Source organism: Panthera pardus, unplaced genomic scaffold (genome assembly GCF_024362965.1).
Source record: "Panthera pardus isolate Hobbes unplaced genomic scaffold, ASM2436296v1 HiC_scaffold_2, whole genome shotgun sequence".
NCBI classification, from domain to species: Eukaryota; Metazoa; Chordata; class Mammalia; order Carnivora; family Felidae; genus Panthera; species Panthera pardus.
In genome coordinates, this window is record NW_026526765.1 from 13,973,518 (window position 1) to 13,991,197 (window position 17,680).

Below are 17,680 nucleotides of genomic sequence, written 5' to 3' on the forward strand. Positions count from 1 at the left end.
TGACCTGAGCCGAAGTTGGCCACTTAACCAACTGAGCCACGCAGGCGTCCCTATGCAACATTTATTTTCAAGCTAATGTCCACGGTTCGCATTTAGTGGCTCACTTTCTTGGTCAGCATCACCTTTTTCCACTCATTCTGGAAAACTGGGCTCTTTCTGGTGACCGGTGTACCTTGTCGTTATCTCACTATGTTCATCGCCCTCTACTCTAAGCCATGAACCTCATAGAAGCTTCTATCCCTCTCCTTGATTACCGCCCTAATACTCTTGTATATCTGAGCATGACATCCCTCTGCCTAAGACTTTATATCATGATTTTCTGGTCCACCGACAATAAAATATGAAAATCCTACTGATCTGCAAGTTCCTGCCCTAGTTTCCCGTTTAAACTCCTTCGTCCTCTCTCATCTACCCTCTGTTCTCCAGCCACATGGCCCGCCTTTCCGTTCTCTTAGTGCTGTGTGCAGGCCCTGGCCTGCTGTTCCTTCTGCCTGGAATATACTTTCTCCCACCGCCCAAGTAGTCTTCAGTTACCACTTTCACAGAGATGCCTTTCCTGTCTGTCCCCACACCTCTTGCAGCCCTTAGCATTTTTGTATTTTTGCATTTATCAAAATTGAGGGCATTATTTCATGCTTCCACCCCTCTCGATGAAAAGACCAGAAGGCGGGAGTGTACTGGTTTTGTTGACCCATACCAGTGCTCTGTGACAGTTCTGATACATAACCTAGCCCTCCGCATTTGTGCAGTGGACGAGGTTGCCTACCGTACATTATATGGAGGGCCCGTGTCTTCTGAAAATCACCTTTGGTAGTTGAAATGACTTCCATTTATGGACACTGTAAATTTCCCCTCATCTGTTGTGCTTACTATGAAGATGAATATCTGATGAACTCCAATTAGTGTAATTATTCTGTTTCCAGGCAGTAACTTTAGTAGTAATTGTTCTAAAGCCCTGAGACATTACGAATAATTAGTCCTAATGGCTTGTGCATCTAAGCTTCCTCCCTAGGTAGAGCCTCCGAGGAAGAATGAAACTGTGTTATTTGTGGGAAACAAATAGTATTCTGTTATGGAATCTTTTCAGAAATAAACCACAGTGAGTGGAAGCTGGGGCTCATTACAGGTACATTTCTCATCCCTTCCTCCAAGTCACTGAATATCGAGGGTTTGCAGTGGATCCATCATTATTGAACAGCTTGACTAATCCATTTTCATAACCGCCTTTGGGAAGTGTCATGTGTTAGGCCCCCAGAGGAGCGTGCAGTTTTAAATCTTTACACATTAGTTGATGATAACAAATAAAAATGAGTTTAGCCCTGGTTCTGTGCTGTAACTACTCATTCTAACGCGTGCATTCTGCCAAGCCAGGACCTTGCTTCATTCATCATTGGATGTCAGTTTCTAGCTCACAACCTGTGGTCCAGTAAAGGGCCGGATGCACAGACGGGCATGTTTCAGGGCCATAAGGCATATGCCAGAATGTTAATTTATTTTACCTTCATGTCCAGGAACCAGCTGGCAAAGAACCTTTAGCCAACATCATGGTGTTTCCTTTAGGGGTTGGGGGTACACAATTAAGACAGCATTTGTGATTTACTCCCCCTCTCTCCTCATTTCATACACTCCTCGATGGCCAGCGTTCAACTGTCACTGTCTCCTCCCTGAGCGTCATGCTTTACTTTGAACTGAGATGGTTAGAGAGTTAAAAACCCTCCTGTCGAGTCTGAGATCTCTCACGGATCTGTGTCTAGTTTCCTAAAACTGACTCTTCTTCATGGGACTCTCACTAAATTAAAAGACAACGTTTGTAGTTTTTTATAACGACGCAAAATGGATTTCCAAAGCAAACTGTATTTAGGGAACAATGATGCAGGGTTTCAGGCAACTATCTGACAATACAATTTGCTCATTCTAAAAATGTTCCTAGATATTGATATTTTACTTGCAAAATTTTTATTGTAGTAGGTTTTTTTCTAACATATTAAAAGTGTAGTTACCGTTGAGTTGATGACTGTCTTTGTTGCCTACATTTGTGAGCTGAGCTGGGAGAGGAGACGTATCACCTACATGATTTACACCCTAAACACTTGCTACTTATACTATGAGATCAATATTTCATCTTGAAATTATCTCATTTTAAACTTCTGTTTTTGAGAGAGAGAGAGAGAGCGCGCGAGCTCGTATGCATGCAGGGGAGGGGCAGAGAGAGGGGGAGGGAGGGAGAGAGAGAGAGAGAGAGAAAGAATCAGAAGCAAGTTCCAAGCTCAGTGTGGAGCCCATCGCAGGGCTGGATCCCATGACCCTGAGATCATGACCTGAGCTGAAATCCAGAGTCGGATGCTTAACCCACTGAGCCACCCAGGCGCCCCGAGAATGGTCTCATTTTAAATAAATTCAGGTTATGGATCAGCCAGCAGCATTGTCTGCAGCTGTGAGCTCCTCCCCGCAATGCCCCTCACCCCTGCGTACAGAACGGCACTCCTTATCCATCTAAAGGAGCCAGCCATCAGGGAAAGGGAGAGGACAGCTCTAGCTCATAGGGTCGAGCCAGTTTGATTTAAATCGGTTAGCAGACCAGAAAGAGCAGGGCCAACTCTTTGCGGGTACTTTTTTATCTGATGCACACTGTTAAGTCTCCCTAACTTCACGTTCTCTTCGGAAGCCCAGGCCAGGTTGCAGGTTCTGTCCTTGGAATATGTAATTAGCTGGAATGACAGCGTAGGGATGGTGGGGCAGGAATTCACGACACAGACTGGATGATCGATACGCCTTTTGATGTGTATTTCCAAGCAGTTTACTTGATGATATTTTTCATCCTGTATTTTTTCTTAAACCCTCTGATGTGACTCGCGTGAAGGAAGTCAGCAGTATTGCTGTAGATGTTTGGATTCCATCAAGTCTTTGAACTCCAGGGAACATGCATGTGGCCCTCAGTCTTCTGCTGTTGTGGGTGTAGGCCTCGCCTCCCCCTCTTCAGTTGTGAAGATTGTCCTATTTCTGTTTTATAAATATGTTACTGGGGCAGATGCACATGATGTACCCTCACATATTTGCAGCCAGAAGTAAAAAAAAAGAAGAAAACAATGCAGCTAAAAGATATAGCTAATGCTTTTGCGATGAATTTATCCTTTATTTAATTTTTTTTTTAATGGCTGTTTATTTTTGAAGGAGAGAGAGAGAGAGAGAGAGAGAGCGAGCGAGCAGGAGTGGGGGAGGGGCAGAAGGAGAGAGAGACACACACAGAATCCGAAGCAGGCTCCGGGCACAGAGCCCAACGTGGGGCTCGAACTCCCAAACCGTGAGACCGTGACCTGAGTGGAGGCCGGACACTCAACCGACTGAGCCACCCAGGCGCCCCAAGACCAAGCTTTTTAACGGCAGTCCAGATGAGCAGCCCGTGTGGGATTTTTCTGCTCTGTCAAATGCAACGTGGGAAAAGGCAAAACCACATTAAACTCTTGCAGGATTAATGTTTGTTAATTGGATGAGCTGGGAGATGCAAAGACCGGTTTCCTTCCTTTAAGGAGCTCACAGTTGATGAAGGCAAAGAGGTGCACCAGTAATTAGAATGAGACAAGTGTTGGTCTGTAGATGTGGGGGGTAGAGACACTGGCCAGAAGATAGCCATTAAATTAACTACACGGATGAATCATTACTTTTTTTTTTAATATTTATTTATTTATTTATTTATTTATTTATTTATTTATTTATGAGAGAGAGAGAGAGAGAGAGAATGAGAATGAGAATGTGAATGTGCTGTCAGCACAGCCCAATGTGGGCCTTGAACCCATGAACCCTGGGATCATGACTTGAGCCAAAATCAAAAGTCGGACGCTTAACTTGACTGAGCCACCCAGGCACCCCTCGGTCATTACTTCTGTCCTTTCTCTGTCCTACTGTATGTCACTTGACCCACCTCCTTCACCTGACCACACCACGTGAGATATTCCGGGCTCAATTGGTTACCATTTAACGAGTTATGTGACTATCACTTTTGAGAATATGAATTTCGGGATTGATTTTGTTTCATTTAAAGGTCTTAATTACCAGATAGAGAAGACGTTCAGATATCTTACATTCCCATCAAAAACCAAGTACTTTAAGGATTAAAAATGGAAGGAAAAGCCTTCCAAAAATAGTTCTTAAAACACAGGAAGAATATACTTTATATCTCTAGCATACGGTCACTGAAGGACCTCTTGGGGAAATGTCCCCAGCAGGTGCCCTCTCCTGCCAGCCTTGCAGCAGGGACAGGATAGTCCTCTTGAGAGAATGAGGGAAGGACTACTGTTGCTCCCACGTTCAAGATTCTAAGAAAAACTCACGCTGGTTCGTAGGACCCAGCAAATCTGTATTTTGGCGATGCTAACTTCTTGAATCCAGAGTATAAGTGCTGTTTGTCCTTCGTTCCAGAGAGAGATGTGATCTCTAGGAAGACAAGTTGGGGGGGGGGGGGGGACCGCATCGAAAATGACTCTGAAATTACATGTGGCATATGATGAAAAGGGGTATCTCTACACAAAGAAAACCTTTTGTTTTGATAACATCTACTTTGGAAAATGTTAATTTCCAGAGTTTCTTCGTGGATTGGGTAAGTTTGCAGTGCTGTTCATATCAGATCATTTTTCTGTTCATGTTTTGTTATAAGAATGATATTTCCCTCCATATCTAGGCCCTTTTGCCCTAATGTGTTGCTTTCTCTTGACTCCTAAGTTGCCAATAGTTTACAGAAGTAGCTGAGACTCTTGAACGTGATTTTTTTTTTTTTTTTTTTTATATCTTAACAAACGTAGGGCAAGGTTGGTAACCAATTATTTTCTCATTCCTCGAGCCTTTAGTTTCCAGTCTGATTTTTACTACCTTGTAATCTCTAATGGCTGATTGACAAGTGATTATTTCTCAACTTCACAGGACGTGGGAGCCCTGTCTGCTTACTTGTGGTTTTCCTAGAGCTTCAGACAGTAGGTGGTCCAGAGTATTTCCTCCATGTGAATCAATGTATTAATCCTTGGGATTATTCTGCCTTGGGGAAGAAAAGCAAAAATGACTTCTTATGACTCCTGAATATACTCTGAAATAGATTCTGTCTTACAGGTTTAATTTTCATGTCATTATTAAAAAAAAAAAATAATAGGAATTAAAGATTTATATTAAGTCTTCACAGACTCCGATATGTAAAAGTTGAGTAGTAGTTCAAATGTGGTGAATAATGCATACTTTTAATTAGATCATATTTTAAGAAAAATCCGTAACACCCCGTCTTGATATAAATAAATCACAATTCTGTGAATCAGAAAAACTGCTGTGTTACATGTAGTTCCCCTGAAATCTTCAAAAAGCTGAAATTTTTCTGTGTACCTTGAAAGTTTGTTCATGGAATCTCCCAGCCCACACTGCAGTAAACACCCAAGTATTCTGCGTCGGAAGTGTTGTAACAAAGACTGATAAGGCTGTCTGATTACGGACACGAAGAACCTTCCGTGAGCTCATCTGGAAGGGTTTTCTGAATTAAAACTAAAGGTCTTAACATTGGTGACTTGGATAGCTTTCGTTATGGAGAAGGAAAACTGCCGAAGCCTGTGGTTGAACTTGCGGACGTCACAGGTGTGGACCTGGGGGAAGGAAGTATTTCAGTGAGGATTCTGTCACTTAACTCTTGCGAGGTGTCCCCTGGTGTTACTTTCTAAAGTCAGCATGCGTGTCTCCAAACCCATGCACAACACGATGTGTGTGTGAGAAGAGACTGTTTAGTTACGTAAATGCTTATTTGTGGGGGGTCCTTGTCTTTGCAGTTGGGTGCTTCCGTTGACACTTTATTTGGTTTTTGACTTAAAATTTTTTTGTGATTATACGTATTCTATGGTCTAGGTGCCTTTCTTTTTTCTCTTTATTGAAATCTTTTTTTTTTTTTTTTTTTTTTTTAAATAACAGCACTGGACTTTTCCTTCTCCATAAAATCTTAACATTCATTTGGTTCTTCTCCATGTTCCAACTTTCTTATACAGGAAAAGTGATCACTGTTTTCAACCAACGTGATTTACCTAGCTGGCTCTCCAGGTTTTTATGGAAGCCAAAATAAAACTTCAAAGCAACTGAAGACGCTGGAGCCTCCCATCTTTCCCTTTCAACTAACACCTACCGATGTTTATCTTGGGAATAATTTGATGTTTATTTGATGAAACGTGTGGTTAGGTGTTAATGGACATGAATGTCAGGCTTCAGAACGGTGCGCAGAAACCTTTTAAGATTCTGTGTTGAGCATTTGATGCTCTGTGGTCAGGGGTTTTCTATGGCACCCTTGAAAGCGAGGAGTTGAAAATGCCTGCCTGGGCCCCACGTGGTCTCCTCGGAATGTGCCGGAGGGGAGTCACAGCCATTTCCTATCCGACCTCGGCTCACCTTTTCCTCTTCGCCCCTGCCATCTCTCTGCCTGCCTCACACTGTCTCCAGTTTGTCATCCTCTTTTCTAGCACCAGGAACTGTTGGCCATTTCTGATGAATATCTGAAGTGTGGCATACACGATATTGCGATGGAAACGTGACTCATTATGAACTGCATTCAAATATTGCTGTGACAGTGACTTCTCGAAGAGTATGTGGAAATTTCTGTTGGAGCGTAAACTCTTCATCACCAGCTTTCTGTTGGACTTCGGTTATCTTTGGTAAACTTTTAAGTATGTGTCCCCTGAAATGAGGACTGTCCAGTTCTGATAAATGCCTAGGAAAGGAGGACTGGGTTTGGTGCTTGCTCTCTTAGCCATAGAAGAAGCCGAGGAAGGGGAACCTGGGTGGCTCAGTCAGTTACGTGTCTGACTCTTGGTTTTAGCTCAGGTCATGATCGCACGGTTTGTCCATTTGAGCCCTGCGTCGGGTGCCGTAACTGACGTTGTGGAGCCTGCTTGGGATTCTCTCTCTCTCCCTCTCTCTCTCTGCCCTTACCCCACTTGTGCCCATTCTCTCTTCAAAAATAAACTTAAAAAAATTTTTTTTTTTTAAAAGAAGCCAGTGAAGTTGTCTTCATCCAACAGAATATACAAATGTGTTGGTGGATAAAACCATGCAACCCCTTACCCGGGTAACCCATCGATACTTGTCTGAATATCACACATTGCCTTTAGCTCTTTCCGGAAGAAGGTATGGCATGCATGATAAGTCCTCTCATTTTCTCTTGATAAACGATTTTTGAAGCCACCAAATTCAGGGTCCACATAGATAGGTCAGTGTTGGTACATGTAACAGAAGGCCGTATATTTGGTGATAGCTGTTGACCCCACACGCCTCTTGGGATGGGCGTTGGTGTCCCGAAGGGCATGTTCAGACAGCCCAGGCTATCCATCTAAATTATAGCTTCATTTGTCTCCCTTCCAAGGCCTTGCGACGCAAGGCTGATCCTCATTAAGGCCCTGTTCGGATTGCAGATATGTGTGGCATATTTGCATCTTATAATGTCCTTTTATGGTTGAAAATACAACCTTCAATCAGGGAGACAAAACTGTTTTAGTCTGGGTTCCCCCTGAATCTGTGAATTGGTACTTGTTCAGAATCCGTTTTACTGGTAACCAGAGCGGGCGAGGGGCGGAGAGAGCGGGAGACACGGAATCCGACGCAGGCTCCAGGCTCTGAGGCAGGGCTCGAACCCACGACCTGTGAGATCTGACCTGAGCCAAAGTCGGATGCTTAACCAACTGAGCCAGCCAGGCGCCCCACAATTCATTTTCTCAGCGGTTATTTTGCAACATTTTATGGAAAGGGTGTCATGATAGATGCACCTGGACTTAAATCCTCATTTCACACCTTATTTATGTCCACATTGGCTGGATCCAGTTCCTCCAACCTTCTTAGCTTCCATTCCTTTTGTGTCTAATTTGACATGAAAGAGGTCTGCTTCTCGTTATTGTAAGGATCAGCCAGGCAGGGAACACACCTGAAGAAGGAAGGGGTGGTGGGAATGCAAGCTGGTGCAGCCACTCTGGAAAACAGGATGGAGGTGCCTCAAAAAACTAAAACTAGAACTACCCTACGACCCAGCAATTGCACCACTAGGCATTTATCCACGGGATACAGGTGTGCTGTTTCGAAGGGGCACACGCACCCCCATGTTTATGGCGGCACGATCAACAGTAGCCAAAGTATGGAAAGAGCCCAAATGTCCATGGATGGATGAATGGATAAAGAAGATGTGGTATATATACACAATGGAGTATTACTCGGCAATCAAAAAGAATGGAATCTTGCCATTTGCAACTACGTGGATGGAACTGGGAGGGTATGATGCTACGCAAAATTCGTCAGTCAGAGAAAGACAAAAATCATATGACTTCACTCCTATGAGGACTTTGAGAGACAAAACAGATGAACATAAGGGAAGGGAAACAAAAAATAACATAAAACCAGGGAGGGGGACAAAACAGAAGAGACTCTTAAATATGGAGAACAAACTGAGGGTTGCTGGAGGGGTTGGGGGGGGGGGATGGGCTAAATGGGTGAGGGGCACTAAGGAATCTGCTCCTGAAATCGTTGTTGCACTAGATGCTAACTAATTGGCTGTAAATCTTAAAAAATAAAAAGTTACAGAGAAGGAGGGAGGCAAACCCTAAGAGACTCCTAAGGACTGAGAACAAACTAAGTAAGGGCAGATGGGGGTGAGGGAGAGGGGAAAGTGAGTGTGGGCAGGGAGGAGGGCACTTGTTGGGATGAGCCCTGGTGTGGTATGGAGGCCAATTTGACAATAAATTATATTTTAAAAAACTAAAAAAAAGAAAAAAGAAGGAAGGGGTGGTCTTTTCCATCATTCCCTTCCCTGTCTTATCTAGATCTTCATTTCCTTAGAGCATTTTTGACAAATTGTAATTATTTGGTGTGTGACTCTGTAACTCTTAACTATCTCCCTTATTGGCTTATGGCAGCTTTGTGCTACCAGCCCCCAGGCGTTCTCTGCCTGGCTCTGTTTCCAGCGTCCTGCACCTTGTATCTCTTCAAGGAATATTCATCTACTGCCAACCGAAAACCAAGCAGTAGAGCTCTTGCCAGAACGTTCATCAGGCACCTATTCTCTAGTGCAGTATGTGCTGGGGACGATGCGAAATCAGCTAGAGTTCGTTCTTTGCAAATATATATTGACACCATAAACTGTAAAAACAGGGTTCAAGATTTCTAATTGAAATTTTAGGTTCTCAAATAGTAGAATATCGGTTCCTACTCTGTGGGAATCTACATGTTAAATATTGCCAATATATGCCTTCTTGATAAGCATATGTACATTACTGGGGCGCCTGGGTGGCTCAGTCAGGTAAGCGTCCAACTTCGGCTCAGGTCATGATCTCACAGCTTGTGGGTTCGAGCCCCGTGTCAGGCTCTGTGCTGACAGCTCGGAGCCTGGAGCCTGCTTGCGGTTCTGTGTCTCCCTCTCTTTCTGCCCCTCCCCCACTCACACTCTGTCTCTCTCTCTCTCTCTCTCTCTCAAAAATAAATCAACATTAAAAAAGATTGAGAATATGTACATTACACATTCCCAGGGTCTGCAGGACAGAATAATTAGGTGGAAGGTTGGTCCATCATAGTGTGTGTGTGTGTGTGTGTGTGTGTGTGTGTGTGTTTAACTAGTAATTTAATTCGTGATAATATATAATTGGATTTATGCTTATGAGTCATCTGCTTTAACTTCAGAGCACATTTGGTAGAGCTGTCGCGACTGTTTGCTTTGTGTGTATAGGTGAAAATTGTACTGAGCTTTCAATGTGAATAAAATGTAAGAGGGTCGTCATGTTGGGAGAACACATTCTGGCTTGGGAGTACATTATCCACGGATACCTGGGGACCTGTGTTGTAGTTAGTAACTCTTGCCACGCGGGGGTCTGACATCGAATCCTGGGACTTGCCTCTTCAACCCCTATTTTAGGGAGGTGGGAAGTCAAGGTAGGAGGACTCCGAGATACCCGCACAGACACTACGATCGAATGCACCGTCAGATCCTAAAGTGAGATTTTAACCTAAGTACAGCTTAGTGGAAATACGTCATTGGATATATTTTTGCGCCGAAGTACATTGAAGGTACCTTAATTACAGTTTTTTTCAAACATACTTAAGTGCCAATGTTGAAATAAGACATTTTCCCCTGTGGTGGCTATCAGCTACATTTTGTTAAGTTTTTTTCACATTTAATATTTAAAAAATGCTAAAGTTATTTTACAGTTAAACTTTAGTTTTCAAAACATTGTGTTTTGCTCTCACTTTGAAGATAAAGTGTCTTTTGTCATTGTTGATGCTATTTCTTCTCCCTGGAGTTTTTCCATTAATACCGTCTGGCCTCCCTATTCTATTCTCATTGTTAAGAGACATTGCATAAGTGCTACATTTAAATGTTAGATATATGATGTTTTGTGTATACATCTATACAAATCTATAAATACCACTTTGCCTCTATGAGTAATTCCATTGTTTTGGTAAACATTCTCACCTCAGCGATTTAATGTATGGAATTCTGAGATTGATGATAAAAAAACTAATTTTATAGGCTTTTAGAAATTACTAGGCACTGCACAGAAAATTACGTCACTTTTTTCTCTTTCTTTCTCTCTCTAGGTAGAGAATCTCCTCAGTCTTTACTATTAGAAAAACACAGAGAAAACTTGCTGGGGTGGGAAAGACAAAAATAAAGAAAAGGGTGAGGGAAGGAAAAAAAAGGAGAGAAATTAATTGTGTAGGGTAGCTCAGCCAGCATCAGGATGGATTATTTGGAAGCGGCAGGATTCAGAGTGATGGGCGTATGATGCTCAAGCTTGTGTATTTGCTTTCGTAGAGTCAAAACGTAAAACTGGGAAGTGTAGTGAATTAGGATAGGTTGAATTGTATCAGTGAAATGTGTGGATAGAGAAATAAATGTCAGGAAGAGTCTAAGGAAGGGGATACAGGTTTTCTAAAATCTTTCTAGAATTCTTGGAGAGGGCTTCATAGTAGAGTCCCATTGTACTCAAAGGTATTTGGAGAGGGTCTTTCAGCCAGAAATGATGGCCACAACTTGTCCCAGCTTTGAGAATTGGCTTCAACTCTTCAGAGGACGTTCTCCATTGTGTTGACAAGAATAGAGCCCTCCCCATGAAAGACCTTTGGGAAGCTGGAAATTCTAGATCACAGGGGCCACGACAACCCTGAAAACTAGGTTGAAAACTGAGCCCCCGTGATGGCAGTAGGGGGCCAGTGAGAAAGAGGGGCCTCATTCCCCAACTGGCCATTTCCCCAATTTGCTTTACAAACCCTTCCATGAGAGATCTTTTTCAACATTGCATTCTTGCTCCCTCTGGATCTCTGGAGATCTGAACTCTGGCTGTGACCGTTGAGGAGAAGCACCTAATCTTCTATCAGTCATCTTGTATCACCTTATGAAAGTCATTTCAGTGAGTGTTGGGTTCTTCCTCGGATTAAAGTTCTGAACACGAATCTGAGAGGCTTTGACCCAGAGCCCCTCGGACTGAATAGAGTCCATTGGCACTCTGAAAGATGTGGATCCTGACTTCGTACGTATGGCTGAGTGATGATAATGTTTTTATTTGGTGCAGAGGATTAAAAAACCTAAATGTTACTGTGTCTTCAATTCAACGACGGAAGAAGTCCGTTGAATACCGGACTGCCCACTGGATGTGTGTTCCATATGCTTTGGTTTGTCAGTTGTAACTCTTATCTGGAGTGTTCCTTCTTCAAAAGGTACCTGTGGTTGGGAATCAACTTTGACGTGGCCTCTAAAGTTCCTGGCCCAGCACTTAAGCTGGCCTTTGGTGGAATAACTCCTCAGTCAACTTTAAGAAATTGTATCTCTTTCCGTATAAGACAGCGGCAGGGACGGAGTATGTGAGAATGGCTGTCTAAATCCTCTGGCACGTCATATGTCCCAGATTTAACTTAAAAGAATTGGTAGACTTTGTGTTAAAAGAATCAAGGGATAAATGTGCTGCAGAGGATTTGGAAAATATTTAGCATTTTTGTGGTCTCTTTAACAGTGCCCCACTGTTTCCTGGGGCAAGGGCATTAGTGATCAGAGAAATTGTGAATCTCTGCATCTGGGCCACCGTGGAGCTTTCTTAGGCATGGGCTGGCTAGTACCCCGGGGTCATGGGTCTGCCTGTGTCTTGTTCTCAGTTGCTTGTGATTATTTCTGTTCAAACCGATCTGAGATATTCCAGACCTGGGGGAGTGAACGGATGGTTTCATGCTGGTTAATATTCTGGTAAATATGGGGCGCCTGGCTGGCTCAGTCAGTAGAGCACATGAGCCTTGATCTTGGGGTCATGAGTTTAAACGCCACCTTGGATGTTGAACTCACTAAAAATAAATGAAAATAATATTCTGGTAAATATCTTTTAGATGGTTGTGTGCAGTCCTAGGGCTAGAATTCTCACCTCAGCTATAAACGCAACAGTCTCTCTGACACACACACAAATTTAGCCACTGTTTGTAAACTCGTGGGATGAAAAGACCACGTTCGTATCTCGTGTTTGTTACCTGGAGACAATGACCGATAATTGTGCCTATGAGAGCAGCCTCTGTTGTGAACTGAATCCGTTGAAGTGAAAACAGTGATGCCATATTTTATTTACCTATTTCTTTCGAGAGAGAGACTTCCACTTGTGTGTGCAAGTGGGGATGGGGGGAGGGCAGAGGGAGAGAGAGAGATAAAATCCCAAGCAGGGTCCACACTCAGTGCAGAGCCCAACTGGGGGCTCGATCTCATGACTGTGAGGTCATGACCTGAGCCAAAATCAAGAGTTGGATGCCCAGCCGCCTGAATCACCCAGGCACCCCAGCCATACCATACTTAAATTAAAAGCTTGTTATTATTATATTATTTTTTTTATCATGTGCTGTTGCTGTGTGTGGTAAGGCGACAAAGCGTTGAACTTCCGGTGCATCTGTGGCATTAATTCTATAGTGGCCTCCCGCGGTGTGAATCTACATGGGGGGAAGGGTCACGTAAGCGGAATCGTTAAACAATATCTGCTCCGGAGGCAGTTGAATGTGACCGTGGGATATGGCGGTGTTTGGGTGATCGTTACCGCACGGACAGTGCGATGTTTATTCTCTGGCTGAACATTCTCGTTACGTACACTTGAGGATGAATAAAACCAACCTGAGACGTTGACCAAGCTCTGTCACTGAGGTGTCCTTTCAAACTCAGAAGGAAGGAGGCAATGTGTTTTCCACTGTGGGACGTGAGCTACTTCCAGCCCATAGTATGGCACAGCTTCCTACAACGAGCGTGTTTATGGTTGCCTACCATTAAACAAGGGGGCACTGGACGGCTCAACACCCTCCCATCTTGATAAAAATACACGCCGCGTTGCAATTGTGCCTTTTTTGTAGCTTTCAGAGTGCTTTTATGTACGGTGTTAGGGCTCCTCGATTACCTTTTTTTCTAATCACACACCACCATTGCACAAGTCCCAGCATCTCTTAATTACGGAGGGCCTATACCACATCGTATGAAACTTTAAACATGTTCACACCTCAAATTAAATACGCTTTGCATGAACTATAAATCTGTGTGTGTCGATCTGTGGAGGCTTGATGGCGTAACTATTACTGTGAACATTTGTCTTCGCCTGTTCAGGCAGCCCTAACAAAATACCCTAGAGTGAGTGGCTTAAACACTAAATATTAATTTCACTCAGCTTTGACGCTGGGGAAGTCCAGGATCAAGGTACCAACAGATGGGGTGTCTGGTGAGAGCCCTCTTCCTGGTTGGTAGGGGACTGTGTTCTTACCATTGTCTCCCACGGTGGGGGGCGGGGGGGGGGGGACTCTCTGGGGCCTTTTGGCAAAGAGCACTGATTCCCTTCATCAAGGCTTCCCCCGTATGACCCAACACCCACGTACCTCACAAAGGCCCTGCCCCTGCATACCGTCACCCTGAGGGTTCGGTTCCAACATGGGAATTTGGTGGGATGCATCAGCATTCAGTCTATAGCAGTAGTTACGTACTTATTCGTTAAACTCTCTCTTTTGAATTTTGGAGGCTTTATTTTTCTTTCCTTGAGATCTCAACCTTGCAGACTTTACAGGGCCTTTGAGAGCTGACACCTTTGTCCCACGTCCGCAGGGCCTGTCCTTGTCGCTGGCCTAGCATTGCCTAACCTCCTGGTGGGTGGGTCTGACCTGGGTGAGGCACGGCCGTCCCTCTGGCAAAGCCTGGTTTTCCAGCCGGAAGCAAATCCAAAGGTAAGAAGCTCCTCCCTTACTGTGTGCCTGGCTGCAAGTCGGAGTTTTAATCTCCTTGGGTTGCGGTGTTGGGGGTCTTTTGCATGGTCGCTCCCCCCTGAGCTGCGGCACTGGCCAAAGTCTAGATAGATGTGATTAATCGGCCTGGAATTTGAAGAGCCAAATTCAGTCACTAGATCCATGAGACCTTTTCAGTCCTGTTCGGTCAGTGGTAAGGCAGTTGCCAGCATTTTCTTTTGTGTTTCTTTCTTTCTTTTGAGAATGAGAGTTGGGGGGGAGGGCCAGAGAGGGAATCCTAAGCAGGCTCCGAGCTGGGAGCCAGATGAGCTGGGAGTCAGATGTGGGCTCAATCCCACAACCGTGAGATCACGACCTGAGCCCAAATCAAGAGTCCGGACGCTTAACTGACTGAGCCACCCAGGAACCCCGAGCTGTCCCCCACCTCCCCATCCCCCACCAGCATTTTTTTTAACCCCTACTTAAAAATCACTTGACACACAGCTGCTTCACCTTTTTAAACCTTCAGTGTAGACTTTCTCATGTTTTCTATAAATGGCTCTTTTTTTCCCCCATGCTAACATTTCTGCCTCTTTGCCGGCTTTGTGCCTTCCTATTTCCTTAATTTTTCTGAAACCCACAACTTGAGCTCTCTCTCTTTTTTTTTTTTTTTCTTTTTGGACCATCCCTAAGGCTTCTCATTTGCATGTGTTTTTTAAGGGTTCTCTTTTACTTTTACTTATTGCTAAGACCCTTGCTGGTGTGCTTTGGTCCATCCATACTAAAATACACCAATTTCCATGTGATGGTTTTTGTTCCACTTGACTATAAAAAGTCACTTTGTTCTGTATAGAAACTTTGTATTTTATAGGAGATGTATTTTTGATTCACTTGTCTGTTTTTAGCTGCACTGACTTTACAGTAAGTATTAAGAATCAACCTAATTTTTGTTACTATTTATTTTTCAGAGTGAATTCATTGAGCAGGCTTGCTATTTTCGGGTGATTCCAGACTCTGACCACTAATTGTTAAGAAATGTATGTGTTTAAGAGATGGTCATGGGGAGGAGGGAGTCTTATGAATAATTTATTGCCAAATGTGTTGAGATATTTTTAACCTGAATTTTTGGCACTTAAGGAGTGGGTTTGAGAAATTTACTCTTAGATTTAGATTTTTTTTTTTTTTTTTGCATAGATAAAACAGAAAATTTAAAATTATAATGGCTTAAATGAGAGAGAAGTTTAATTTTCTTTTACATAAAATTCCAACGATGGGCTCCAGAGCTGATGTGGTAGTTCGGTGGTGTTTTCAAGATACCAGGGTCCTGTCTTTCAGCTTCCATTCTCAGTGTTGATTTCTGCCCTCGTGGTTCAAAATGGCGGCTGGAATGCCAAACTCTCTTTCTTCAGAAGCACGGACAACACTTTTTAGATCATATTTTGTTTGCCAGCACTTAGTAGAGGAGTTGAACTTATTTTACATAGGAGAAGGACACAAGTAATTGGATACCAGAGCGGTTGTGATAGTGGTCGTGTGCGTTGGTCCACAAAACCCCCCATATTTCTGCCGTGGCAGTGGGGGGTGGGTGGATGGTTTTAGTCTCTTGGATGGGAACACAGAAGAGGAGTAGATTCAGGTAGGTGGGAAAGGTGGTAAGGAGCTCACTTGGGGACATCTTGAGTTTGACGTACTCAAGGGATGTCCGTGTTGGGTCAGTGGTATACCACAGTGTGCTCGAGTCTGTAGCTCAGGAAATAATAGTCGGTAAGCTGTAGACACTAGACAAAGGAACCTTAGCATTCCAGAAGGCTCTTGAGACTGTGCACGTGGGTGAATCTCTCAGGAAAAGCAAGACAGCTGAGTTGACGAGGACCAAAGGTGATGCCTCCATGAGCATTTGAAGGAAGTCACGGAAAGAAGAGATAAACTTAGGTTGAGGCTTAAAGGTGAGAAAGACAGGTGTGTGGAAAATTAGAGGGAAGCAATAGGTGTGTTTTTATTTTAGCTTCATTTTTACCGTTGGACTGTTGTTTGATATAATGGACGCATCACAAAGATGAACATTTTAACTTCAGAAAAGGCTAGGTGTGATATAATCTGAAGGGCACACAAGACTATGCCGCCAGCTCAAGAAAAGCACTGAGGTCCTCGTGGTCTCATTTCATCATTAAAAGATCCTCTGAATAAATCTTTTCTCACATCAAGGTGTTATTATCCCCATTTTATGCTTATGAAAAGCAGGCTTGCCGAGGTTCGGCAGTTCACTCCCTGCCATGGGGCAGAAAGGGATTAGATCCCTGGCTTGGAAACCAAGCGCATTTATTGGTTCTGCTCTGGATTTTGTGCCTCAGTACCATGACTCCTGAGAAGTTGACTTGTCAGGAGATTTTGACTTGGTAAGAGCTGTGCTGTTGCTAACAACCCAAGTCCCTTTGCTCTCAAAGAATTAAAAAAAAATTTTTTTTTAATTTCTGAAAAATTAAAAACAAAATTTAAAAATTAAAAAAAAAAAAAAAAAAAGGACTATCTTGTTCGCACTGGCTAAATATGTTCATCTAAGACTAGATTAGACCGGAATCTGCCAACTTTTCCTCAAGGGACCAGAGAGCAAACATTTTAGGCTCTGCCGGCCGTGTGATTTCTGTCACGACTACTCAAGTCTGCTTTGCAGCCTGAGAACAGAGGGGGTGCGACAATGAATGGGCATGGCTGTGTTTTTTTGTTTTTTGTTTTGAAAATAGCCATTTATGTATACATATATATAACTTTATTCTATATAACTTTATGGTTTGTCTTAATGTTATCCATGCGAAGTAGCTCATTGGCGTTTTTAAAATGAACGAACAAAAATAACCAAACAAAAAACCGCCGGATGCGGCCGCCAGACGAGGATATACCGTCTTTATTTTGAAAATTAGAAGACTTTGGCCCTTCAAGACTAAGCGACTAGTCAGAAGTCCCTAACCCGTCCAGCATGGCGATAGCATGAGCATTAAAGGATCCTCTTTAGATCTGACACCATCGGCTTCCAACACCTTATTTCCTACTCTTCTTTTTGTCATGTGTGAGAAATGGAAGGTCTCTTTATTTTTATCTTTCTTTCTTTAATATAATTTATTGCCAAATTGACTTCTATACAACACCCAGTGCTCATCCCAACAAGTGCCCTCCTCCATGGGCATGGCTGTGTTCTAATGAAACTTTATTTGAAAAAGCAAGCGGGTGGCCCCATTTGCTGGCCCCTGCTCTAGAAGAAAGGTGAATTTTAGAATTTCTGCTTTTTAAAAAAAAATTTTTTTTAACGTTTATTTACTTTTGAGACAGAGAGAGACAGAGCATGAACGGGGGAGGGTCAGAGAGAGAGAAAGAGATACAGAATCTGAAACAGGCTCCAGGCTCTGAGCTGTCAGCACAGAGCCCGACGGGGGGCTCGAACTCATGAGCCGTGAGATCATGACCGAAGTCGGACGCT

At 43.4% G+C, this 17,680-nt stretch overlaps 1 protein-coding gene across 3 annotated transcripts in view; it reads left to right on the forward strand.

Annotated features, from left to right (window-relative positions):
* The window catches only part of BASP1 (brain abundant membrane attached signal protein 1), a 56,181-nt gene that overhangs the window by 14,885 nt on the left and 23,616 nt on the right, over positions 1–17,680 (forward strand). Inside the window, exon 1 of one of the 3 annotated variants that reach the window (XM_019450756.2) lies at positions 14,097–14,211. The exons of the other annotated variants lie outside the window; for them this stretch is intronic. The gene's annotated coding sequence lies outside the window, so the exon portion shown is untranslated. Of the gene's footprint in view, positions 1–14,096; positions 14,212–17,680 lie in introns of those variants that run through there. 3 annotated transcript variants of the gene reach the window in all.